Raw genomic sequence first — 12779 nt, 5'->3', positions numbered from 1 at the left:
ACCCTGTCTTCAGCCCTGGCAGAGGACCCAGCATCCCCTCCGCTCTCAGATGATGAGGCTTCACCCCAGGAGCCCTTGTCCTTTCAACACTCAAGCCTCTTTTTATCCCAAGAAGACTTGACCATTCCCCCGGACTTTGAACTGCGAGAGTCTGCAGTTGCAGGTGGTGGCCTGGGCATCTGGAGCCGCAGGAGGGTTAATGTCGGTGAGCGCTTTGGACCGTACGTTGGAGAGCACAGGCCTTGTCTCCGAGACCCCACTCAAGGCTGGGAGGTAGGGAGATAAATAAATAAAGAGGAGTTAATTGTCTATATTTCTAAGTGTTACAAGAATATTGCTTTACTTACTTTAGATTGTACTTTCCTAAAGGTAGAATCGTGTTTGCTTAAGTGTACAGTAACTGTGAACATCAATAATTCAGAAAACAGGCATTTAGAGATTACCATATGTTTTTTGTCAGGGTTTTGGGGTAGATTTCAAAGCAGTAAGGGTGAAGAAATGTGTCACATTTTTTAACCAAGCATTTGAATCTTTGGCTCAAGTATAAACATGAAAATTGCAGTTACGTTTTTTCAGCAACAGTAGTAACACACTTTCTGACAAGGGGGATGGGGGGGGGGGTTTCCTTGGCCAGTGTTCACATCACTCGTCTTTTTATTTCCTCCAGTGTCGTCATGTTCACATTTAGCCCAGTGACCACAAGGCTGTTGTTGCTGTTTGTTGCCCAGTGATGTAATGTTAGCTCAGTGCCATTGAAAGAAAGGGAGCCGAGGTTGTGCTCTTAACTCAATTAAAATGAAAAGCCATAAATCCCTTCTTCATCGTGGTTAGGGACCCAGTGCGGCCATTGGCAAATCACATATTGGTCAGCCGACACAAAAAATCGAAGGCAGGGTCACAGGACAAGGTCAAAGGTTAGATGTGGTCTCTGTCAGTGTCAAGCCAGTTTGGTTTTATAGAGCAGGAGGATGGGCCTGGCTGAGTACCAGCCTCATTTAGTCTCCCTAAATAGATCCTCTCTAATTTGGATGTGAGGATTTAGTCCTTCATATTCAGTCTTAGGTCTTTGTCCCTTTGTAGGACAGAACCAAGCTTATTACGAATCGCTGACCATGCACTTCATAAAATGAAAAGTCACAGGTTTAAAGAAAAGATAATTCAATAGAGCATTCTTTGTCTTACTTTAGTCTATCTAAATCCATTTTAATCCTGCACTTTCAACCTGACTGAGAATGTGTTGGTAAAGTATCAACATTCAGCTCATATAAATAGTTTTGGATTTGGACCAGTCTCATTGGGTTTGCATCATAGAGCATTACTCTAGCCCATCAGCTCTGACTCAGTGGTTTTGGCTCAGACCAAACCAAAATAAATTTCTATTTTTTTCTCACTCTGGACTAAAGTTCTTTCGGATACAACCTCTTCCTCATTATCGACTGCAGGGTGAGATGCAAATTTATGGACGTCTTATAAATAGATGTGAGAAAAACTCTTAATTTTTGCCTGTTTTCATGACACCGAATCTTAATAAAAAGTGTCTGTCCTTGCTGAAGAGAATTAACTGCTAGTTGAACGAGCTCTCTTGGTTATTCTTTTTCCCAGGGAAGGAAATAAAGGAAAAAGAGGTTTCATGAATTTTAATCCGGTCGTAATTTATGGGGAGCTTGAATAATAATATGTATTTAAAAAGCTGAGGAGCTGGAAATATATGTGTGTGTGTGCGTGTGCGTGGGTGTGTGTGTGTGTGTGTGTGTGTGTGTGTCTGGGGGTAGGCAGCTGGGGGGAGTTGAGGGGTAAGATGGGATCCAGGCGAGGCAGCACTGTATCACAATGTTTAATTACTACCCTGACAGCAAGCCATAACTCTTTCCATTAAGTAAATAAGTTGTAAAGAATTTATGATGAAATGCCACATTATTCAGAATGGATATTCAGTGATGACATCCCTCTGCATTAAATATGGTAAATGCCATTAAGCCCTCCTGACCCTCCCCCTTCTTCTCCCATGCCCACCCGTTACCATCCCTCGCCCATAGCTCACCCCCCTCCCCTCCCGCCTGCCTGCAAACCGTCAATATGCCAATAAGCCTGCGGAGGGTCTGTAAAAATAAAATTGATTTGGTAAATGTGAGTTAAGATAGATATGTTTGCTTTCATCATCAATTCCGCACAGCGTGGCGAGGTGATGTCACCGACCAGGGAACGATAAAGTGGCGCTCCCATCTGGAGAGTTTGATGAAGGGCCCTGAGCGGCCCAGGCCAGTGGTGACAGACTGGGGGAAGTTTGTCACCAAGGAGGCCACCGCTCCTCAGCACCATCACCATAAATTTGTGGGCTTTATTCATAAAGGGGAAGAGTGAGTTATGGGGTCCATGATGCTTTATGAATACAGGAATGGTGACTTATGGGAAAGATAGCTTCCGTAAATAAGAGGTAGAGAGGCAGCACTGAGGGGTCTGTCAGGCTGAGACGCTCACCTACACTCTTGTATGCAGAACCGGAGTGCTGACTGTGCCAGCAGTCATATGCCCACTGTTTGTATGTGTATGTGTGTGTGCGTGCATGCATGTATTTGTGCGTGTGTATGTGAGCCGAGACAAATGTTTCAATGTATGCTTTCAGCAGTGAGTTTAGAATTTTCAAGTGTGTTTGAGTTTATTATTTATTTGAGAAGTTATCTGTGTCAGTATATAGAAAATAAGAACATTTAGGATAGCTTATAAAAGCTTATAAAAGAAAATGTTCTCATTCAAGGATGAAAAATATGGAGATGGACCAAATTTGACGCAGTAAGAAAAGCTATACAAAAATATTGTACGTATTCCTAGTGTTAAAGTATCATGTTTTCACTGCAGATTTTACTGAAAAAGTGAAATATGGAGTTTTGTTTTTTTTTATCTCCCAAACAGAATTGGATTTTTGCAATCAGAGTAACTGTACACTCAGTTCAGCAAATCAAAATGTAAAGTTAAACTGAATTGGATTAATTTATAATTAGGTATTTGACACCAATAAGAATGAATGATTGTTTTGAGATAAATTGCTTGAATGACTATTATTACTACTACTATGACAACTGACCACGAGAAGCGTTTAGCACAGGCTATTTGTTTAAATAACTAATTAACTAATAAAGGGTTGAATAATTGATTTATTGCCCATATTTTATTGAAGAATATCAGTTTGAAAATTAAAAGGAAAAAACTGCAAACTATTGCGCTCCATCTTTCATGTGACGGAATAAGGATGAGATGGCCTGCACTTTCCCTATAATATTTGCATGTATTTTTGCACGGCTTCCCTGGAAATACTCTTAACGCCTGGATGCTCACCAGTCCATATTCTGCTGTCTCTCCCTGTGAGTTGTTAGCCACATTGAAATTCAAACTCCATTTGTGTCTGTCCTCTTCTCAGCAGCAGCAACAATGAGCTAGAGAGTTAGACTCGGCGAGAGAGTTATCCAACACTCAATGAGTCTTTGGCCTCAACCATACTCGCAGCCCCACGGGATTATGGGTCCTGGGCTTAAAAAGCTGGGTGCCTCCTGCTGTAGGAGCAATGGGCGGAGCAGGTTAGGGGTGCAAGAAGGGGTGGGATGGTGAGCAGGGCGGGACAGGGGCGCTTAGGGCTTTTGTGCACCTCTTGAGTGAGAGGCGCAGGCGGAGGTGGAGGCAATAGTGTTGGTGGTGAGGAGGTGGTGAAGGAGATTAGCAGTGATAGTGAATGGGAGTAGAGGATTAGGTGGCTGGGCAAGGCCTTTCCTGGCTCTGCCTGTCTCCTGAACCTCCTGGTCATGAGAGGATGGAAGGAGGAGAGGAGGAGAGGCAGCTGCCTGGCCAGAAGGAGATCCATCCTGTAAACTGTTGTCAGCTAAAAAAACTTTGCATTTCTAATGGTCTACTGAAATGGACAGTTCAGTTATTGTGTGTTTAAAGCTATTGTTGCATGACATATAACTATAGATCAGAATGACTTGATCCCAGTATGTGATGTGTTATATCTGCAAAACAGCAGAAGCACCCCAAAAGTATGCAACAGTTTTTTTAGGCATCCTTGCAGCTGTGGAGTGTATTGGTTTAGCCACTTTGCTTCTATATGTACTGAACTCTTCTATACTGTCTGTACTCTTAGAAAGGCGAATCCTGGAATCAGGGGTTTTGTCTGTCTGTGAGTTGCATGTGTGTCCACATATGCTGTTGTATATGCATACGTGCCAGTGTGTAAGACAGAGTGTGAGAGTGTGGACAGAGGGCGTTTCGAGAGGGCGTGTTTTTTGTGCACGGATAAGCCGCTGTCCTAAATGAATGCAGATGTCTCTGGCTGGCTGTCCGCCTGTCCCCTGTGCGCTGACGGCCTGTCACCTCTCTCTGTCACAGGGAGAAAGAGCCACTCTCAGTTCTGGCTAAAAGCCCCTTAATCCCCGAGCCCCTGCCACATCCCATACACTGTCAGCGGAGATGGCCCTGCCCACAGCAGAGCTTAGAAAGGCAGGCGCAAGGGATGAACCTCTCTGTCACTCACGCACCTCTCAATGGACACACATCTTCACATTTTCACACACACATACACACACATATAGGTTTTTTTTGGGAAATTCAAAGTGAAAAAAAAAATCTGTGTCTGCAAAGACGATGTGAATGGCGGTTGTCAATGCATTGTGCTGCATGAACACAACGGCTGCACTGACATCATTGTGGGATCTGTTTTCTCTCATGAGAGGAGCACTAACTGGCCGTTGAGACACTGTGTGTAATAATGAAGGAGCAGTTCACAGCATACACTTGGGTCTCATTGGCACTTAATGAATTGTAAAGAAGACAATGAAGACCATTAAAATCTGTTGTGACCGGATAGTGTGAGGAGGGAAATGTGTCACCATGTAAATGGAATGTTCTGTACAAGAGACTGTTTTTGCCTTGTGATGGCTGTGCTGCTGAGGAAACACATATCCTTTAATTATACCTTCTTTAATTGTAATTACAGCTATGCTACTAAGCTCTGTGTGTAAGACTAGAAGGTGGGACAAGTTGCTGGATAGACCTGAGGGTAAGATGACTGCTGGGGTAGGGGTTGAGAGTAAATATGTGTGATGGGCACAAGGGTTTCACTGCATTGGGCTAAATCCTAGGTTTAGTAGAATATGAACTTTAGCTTAGAAGTTTAAGGGTGTGTGACAAACCTTGTTCTAATGTCATAATTGCCCTACTCAGTAGCTGACATGCGGCAAATCACATCAGTCACCTAACAAGACTAAGGCACACCAAAGTCTAGCTTCCATTCCAGTGTCCAAATCAGGTCAGCTGGAGACCAGGATGCCGGCAGTATATGATATAATTCTTAATTTAGAATAAATAAGTACCCTGGGAGTTATGTTTGTGTTGGACTGATCTCTACCTTATGATTTACGTCAATGGCAATGTTAATTGCCAATGCTGGAAGTATGTAGTGAGGCAAAGGCTGCAGTGGCGAATGAGTGCATACAAGTCCAACTTTGATGCAGGGGACCCAAGTTTGCATTCCAGCACAGACCCACAGTTCAACCTTCATTATATTTTCCCAAAAAAAGTGTTTTTATTGCCAAAACTTAGCCATAGTATAAGCATAGTTTATTTTCTATGACTAGATACTTTCCTTAGCCTTAACTAGAGCTGCAACAAACGATTATTTTCATCAAGGATTAATCAGTCAATTTTTTTTCCGATTAATCGAGCAGTGAGACATATTGATTTCTGTTTCCCAAAGCTCAAGATGCAACCTAAAATGTATTGTTTTGTCAACAGTTTACAACTCAAAGATATTGAATTTACAATAACAGAAGACTACAGAAACCAGAAGAAATTCACATTTAAGAAGATGGAATAAGAGAATGATTAATTGTTCATATAAATAATAGTCGATTAAGTTAACAGTTGGCAACTAAACAATCAATAACATAATCAACTAATTGTTCCATGTCAGTATGGACAGTGTTGTCTGGTTATAGGTTATATAAACAGCATCAAACTGACTATCACATTATTTATCTGTTGCTTCACTAAGATCAAATGTTTTAAATACAGCTGGCTATCAAAAAACTCTCTATTGTTATATTCTTTGTCCCATTTCACAGCAATCAGTTAATATTCAGGTTTATCAGCTCTGGTTGATCAACAATAGATTATAACATATAAACTGTTTGTGTGGGGGTTTTTTAAACTGAATTCATTGAGCTGAATTGGCCCTAATCCTGATGAGTAAACATAATGTGCATTAACCTATTAGTCTATCAAAACACTCCTAGCCTCTAACTTCCTTCACAGGTGCAGCATCCCTCCTGTTAAAGCAGCCCCCAGTAATGCTTTCAGTCATGTGTGTGTCTCCTTTTGTGTCTCCTGGTGTCTGTGAGGGATATGAGCTCCCCATCCAGTGCGACTGGAGCTTGATTGTCTTGGACAGGAGTGATGTCCATTCAAAACCCCAAAGACAAAACAAGCTGTGGGTCTGTCTCCCTACCTCCCAGTTGATTGGTAATCCCTTTCTTTGGGTTAATCTGTTGTGTTTGTTGGTGCTGACTGAAGCTTGTGTGTGTCTGTTTGGGGGAACGTAACTGACATTCTAATCACATGTGAGAGGAGCTAGGGAAGATGAAGCACACTCATGAAGAAGTGTAAGATAAAAAGTGCAAGAGGATTCCACTACATGAGTGCAGGGTCAGTCAAGTCCTACGCTTTGTCTGAGGCTACTCTCCTTTTCAGTCAAAAAGGACAAGAAAAAAAAACTATACAAATTTCTGATTTCCCCCTCATTCCTTAACACTGACCCCCCTCCTCTTCCACCTTCTCTTCCTCGCTCCCTCCTCCTCCCTCTTTCTCTGTTCCCAGCAGGGAGGGGAAGCTAGGTTAACTAACTGAACAAAGTCAGAGTGAATTGCAGAAGGACAAAGGCGGGCGTGAGTGGGGGCTCTGCCAGTCGGAAGGTGTAGCCAGCAGCACAATACCAGGTGAAGGAGGCCCTCATCAGGGGTCTGTCCAAGCAGGGCAAAGGTCACGGGCCTTAATAGATCCGAAGTGAATGGAAGGACTTATTTGATTAAAGAGGGTGGTTGGGAAAAGGAGAGATGAGGAAGGAGGAGTTCACCTGTTTGAAAAGCTCAGAGGGGGAGGCTTGTTTTTCTCCACATTAAATCCGACCTGTCGAGATGCAGACAAAGATCTGACTAGCTTGATATCTCATGGTAGGAGTCACAACACACACATCCCACATTCTATCCTGAAAAGGAAGGCTGATGACATTGATGTGATCAGCCTCCCTTTTCAGGACAAATTCAATAACCCAATGACAAACGTCTAGACAGCCACAGATATAATAGAGTTTATATGCAGGTGCATTGACTAATCAGTATGATATAAATGCTACTGCCTTGTAAGACATATTTACATCATCTATCCTTAGCTGTTAGAGTGCTCTGGATACTCTGAGAGAGATGTATAATGCAAGATTTGTCAGAGCAAGAAACCTACAAAGTAGCTGTCAAATCCATTATTTTAAAGACATTTCTGTTATTAGGTGGTTTACAAAGGAAAATATTAGGAGAAATGAGAGAAGAGAGTATGTCATGCATGTTTGTTATACTTGCAGTAAGAATTTGTTTCTTATGTTGCCTATTAAAGAGCCTCAGAGTTATTGTGAGTAAAGCATCAAGTGAAAAAGTGAAAAATCCTCCTACTTATTCACACCTTTATAATGTGAGCATAGACATGGTGAAACTATTGAGGTAACATTAGTAAAAGAGTGAGGGGAATGTGCAAGACCTACTGACTCCACCCATGTTAGAAGCATTTGAATCAAGCACACCTCATCAGCTGTCTACACAGTTCTCCTTAGCAAGAAAAAGGAAAAAAAAGTGCTATTATTCACTTAACACACAGAAAGAGATCAACACTGCATGTTGGAATGTGAACGCATACAGTTACCTAAAAACATACACCACCATAGTAAGCCCCCAAGGTTTATACACACACACACACACACACACACACACACACACACACACACACAATGTGCCCCCTGCACTCTGCACAGATAGGAGTGAAAATGAGGGGACCCCTAAACAGCGTTCAGGAAACAGAGGTGATGAATTCCGTGTGCGGGGCCACGGAGCCAGGCTCATAGATACCTTATCTAGGGGGATTGATAGGGGAAGGGCCTTCCCTTAAAACACACTACTGATTGTTTCCAAATGTCTTCCCAATGGGGAGGGTTAGAGAGAGGGAGAGACAGCAACTCAGGGGCAGAGCTTGCAAGCTTTTTATTGGTCCAGTCCGGGGAAAAGGGAGAGGAAACAGCAACTCTGTCCTGGCTTTCCTGCCCCAAGTTGCTGCTAGTGCTTAACTACCAGTCAGATCGCATTACCCAGGCAGTAAATCTAAGTACCGGTTAACGCAAATAATCAAGAGCTAATACTGCTCTACGAAACCACTTTCTCTGTGTCTGTGGTCAGGGCTGTGCAAACAGGCACAAGCCAAGGCCCTCTGTCCTCTCAGCCTCTGCCAGACTCTCTCTCGCTCTCTCACGGCTATTATAACCTACACGCAGTCACAATCTCCATTTACTTGTGTATCAATAAATCCCTCATGGAGTGTGCACCTCTGTGTGTGCAGCATGTGTGAGTTCATTCACATGTTCAAGTCTCTCTTCTGTCCCTGCACTGCAGTTCAAAGGGTAATGGGACAGTGAGGTCTGGTTTGAGAGCTTATTACTGGGTTAAGCACTAAAAAACACAGGCCGGGCCACATTCAGCACGGTGACACCGTACCCCTCTTCCAATTACTCCACATTGCCGCTCCAATTAGTGTGGAGCAGGTCCAAAACCAGAACTGAGAGCTGCCAGGTTTGGAGGGGAGAAAGCAGAGACCCCGGGTGGCAGTAATGAGGTCTTAACCCCGACTTTGCTCTATTATGTCATAATGCTTTAATTCGAGCCATATGATAGGCTGCTGTGCGCTCTTATGTTATTGGAAAGTCAATATTTGTGAGCTGGCCCTGTCTGTTCCCCTTAGATGTGGCCCAGGAGTAAGTGCAAAAAGCCAAAGATTACTGAGGAGCAAATGACTGACAGAAGGGGAGCCCACACCAGGGTGCTCAGAAAGGGAAGGTATTGTGTGAGGTGATGGCATCTGGCAAGCTGACACAAATTATCAAATGATAAGATAAATATATATGGCACATCCACACCTGCTGATTGATGTTTTGAATAAAAATTTAAAAAATCAACATACGGTATATTATATCTATCTTTTTATATGTCACAGACGTTGTCAATGTAAAGATGATAAATCCAGCACTCCCTTCACACTTCCAGTGTTAGCAGTAATATTACTGATTGCAGCAGCTTTAGTTAATAAATGTCACACTGTACCATGCTGTTCATTGAACTGATCCTGTACAGCATCTGTGATGTATACCATAAAAAAATAAGATAGGAATATTTAAATTTTTATGTTGGTTTATATTTCACATTTTCGATGGCAATATTATTTACCTTCACTTTAGTATTTTTTTATCTAACAGCTGTAGTTACTAGTTGTAAATCCCATTTTTTCAATCTCATGTATAAAACAAAATATCAGCCTGTAAGATCAATGCATCGTTATAAAAAAGAAGATCAAGGAGTAGCTCCACCTCAACTAGCCACAACATTAAATCCTGCTTATTCAGTAATGGATGTAATATTAATCCCATAATATAGTAGTAGTAATAGATAATATAACACTCTCAAAAGGGTTGTGTTAGATACTGAACATTTTTAGCTTGAATCATTTTGCTGATAATGCTTCTGAACCTTTACTTAAGTAAGATTTTGAGAACAGGACTTGTACTTGTAACACTTTATTTTTACACTGTGATATTAAAACATTTGAAGAGTTCTTCCGTTGCTGCAGTTTAAACAACACGACATCCCTGCCCACAAATCTGAGACCAGCCAGTCACAATGGTATCACTCTCTAATCAAAAGCGTTTTTTTTTTTTTTACTGTTGCACCGTGTGCCCACTAACTAACTGTGTATTTGTTATTAGTTTGTACATTGTTTGAAGGTCACATTTTAAATTAGTGTGGCTCTCATATTTAATGGGGTTAATTACGCTGGTAATAACCCAGGATCACATCCTGGTCAATAATTGTTTTGTAATTAGTTTCAGGTTGCATAATAATGATACAGTCCATCAATTCATGTCATTGCATAATTACAATAGGGGATGTTTAATTATAGTCAGAATAAATATGCCTTCATTTTAAATAATGAGAACTAATTGGTAGATGCTATCTTTTGGAAGAAAAGAAGACTTTACTGTACCTGCTGGTACAGCGGCTACAAAGTCCCCTCTAAGTGAAGTCTATGGGCTACATATGCTGCAAATCAGACTTCATTTGTGTTCAGCAGAGTTACATTTCTTGTTTACACTCACAGTGACTCTAGGAATGTTTTTCTAACTACGTTACAGCAGCTTTTACAGAGTATCTTTTTCATATACAGCATTGTTCATTGTTTGAAGACGTAAATTGAGCAATAAAAAGGGAATGCTTATTGGATATATTGGATTAGACGTCCAGCATACTGTATGCTCATGTGTTTTGTGTTATTTTTTTTCTTCTAAACTTTAGCATGGGCTACGGGATTGAGCCCTACACATGGCAGTCACCCTTAAATCCGCAGATAAATGCAGCTCACTCATCCGAAGATGGTGGGGAATAGATAGTGTTTCTCCTCCTGGAAAAGGGTGGAGGGGTGGGGGTGACTGGGATGAAAAACAGAGTTAAAACATGCTTATGCATAGTGACCAAGGGGTAGCCGGTGAGAAGATAGGATAGGCAAAACGAGACAACTAGACAGGGTGAAAACAAGAGTGATAGATGAGGCAGAAGAGAAACAAAGACGGATAAAGGGGAGAGAAGAGTACAAGAAAGAGAGAAAATCAGTCAGAGTGAATGAAAGGGAGGCAGAATGAGCCGAGGAGGTGGAGAGAGAACTCAATGTCCTGTCTCTTGTACGTGCCGAGGGAGACAGATTTCCCGGTGGAGTGTTCCCAAGTGTCCCCCTGCAGTCTGTAATAGGATTTTCCAGGCTACAGCAGGTAGTCTGTGAGGGAACTTTGTTCATGGGGGCTCACAGATAAGGGTTAATGCAGCCCAAAGGTTCCTCCACTACACAGGGCGCTCTGGGAGTCTGTCGCTCCCTCCTCGTCGGCCTGCGTTGTCAGCACCAATCCGTCACAAAGGATTTCTTCCTGCAAAACTCACTGGCCATTTCTGACATCTCCAACAAACTAATTGTTGTCTCCACTTCTGGCAAGCCCTGTGAAGTCCTAACGAGTTAGCGTCTTCTGCACAGATGAGAAAATGTCTTGCAAAATCAATTTCTCAGCCGAATTACGTTTTGTCGTCAGCCCAAGAGGAGAGGAGAAGAAAGGAGAGGATGCCAAAGCAGACCAGGCCAGGCCAGAGTCTCTGAGAGCAGGGTTTGTGTCATCTGTATTCTCTCCTCCAATTGTTCTCTTTCCCTAGGCTGTTTTATGGCCGCTTCCCTTCCCTCCAAGCCACTTTATGACAGGCATTGTAATGTCTTTAGAGTTCTGGCCAGCCTCTGATTGGGCCATGCAGAGCTTCTCTCTGGCCCTGAGTGACATTGGGACCAGTTCCAACTGCCACCCAGGACACAGAGCCATAAATCATCCTGCTGGCATCAGGCTCCACTTCCTGAACAGCTACCAGTTCCTGCAGGGGACAAAAAGGCCTTTGTGGGCTTTAGGCAGCAAGACCGTCTCCTCTCTTTGAGGATTCTGAGGTTTATGAGCGACGTTGAGAACGATTGTGGGGAAAGAGAGAAAGTTTACACACACACACACACACACACTCCTTCTCTTATTAAGTAACTTTAATAAGGCGGTGACTAAACTACTGCTAATAGCTACTGAATGTGAACACCTGTTGAACAGCAGGTCTCGATCAGATCGGCCACTGTTTGTTTATATACGTAGGTCCCCATGCAAACTTCCCCACTGACGTAACTGCACTAAGATAAAGTCATCAGCCTCAAGTCACTGCAAGAGTCCAACTTGGTGATCCCATTACTCTTAATGTGAAGAATCAGACTGCCAGAGCTGTGGCGGCCCTCGCCAAAGGTGGCCTCACTGTATCCCTCCCTCCCTCCTTTACATTCCTCATTTCCACCAGTCTCCATCCTCCCTGTGTGTTTGGATGGCTCCACCTCACTGTCAGGGTGTGAGGGACGGCTGTTTTCCTTGTAGGCCAGATCAAGACAGGAGATTGGCCCCAGGGGGCCCGAGGATGTGAAGCTTCTGACACGTCCCGTAAATCTAGGGTGTCCCATCTCTACTGCTCGATCTGCACACAGCAATGAGAACACCAATGAGGCGTGAGGATGAACATTCCTCAGGCCGTTCTCACACACAAACCCCTGGGTTTTGCTTGAAGAATAATACTTTGCTGCCCCTCTTTTCTGACTAGTGAGTCCACCTCAGAAAAAAAAGTCTGTCTTTGTGTTAAATGATGAATATGAAATTGTGTGTTATTCTACTGTCTATAAGAAGCAGTTACACACTGTCTATGCTGATTTACTTAATTCCCATAATCCTTTGCCACGTCTGTCTCTATCCAACGGCGAGGGGCTGGCAGAGCTTCACAACACAAGCACACTAATTCATACACACACTCACATAGACACATATCCTTACATACACACTCCAGACGATGTATTACTCCCATGCGTGGTGTAATTAT

At 42.8% G+C, this 12779-nt stretch overlaps 1 protein-coding gene across 1 annotated transcript in view; it reads left to right on the top strand.

Moving 5' to 3' along the window:
* Nucleotides 1-215: 215 nt before the first annotated feature.
* The window catches only part of mecom (MDS1 and EVI1 complex locus), a 93846-nt gene continuing 81282 nt past the window's right edge, over nucleotides 216-12779 (top strand). The window contains exon 1 of the mRNA XM_053321060.1: nucleotides 216-273. The gene's annotated coding sequence lies outside the window, so the exon portion shown is untranslated. The remainder of the gene's footprint in view (nucleotides 274-12779) is intronic.

The sequence above is a fragment of the Scomber japonicus genome, chromosome 6 (assembly GCF_027409825.1).
Source record: "Scomber japonicus isolate fScoJap1 chromosome 6, fScoJap1.pri, whole genome shotgun sequence".
Classification (NCBI taxonomy): Eukaryota; Metazoa; Chordata; class Actinopteri; order Scombriformes; family Scombridae; genus Scomber; species Scomber japonicus.
The sequence above is the reverse complement of the archived record's forward strand: the minus strand, read 5'-3'. Positions and strand labels throughout refer to the sequence as shown.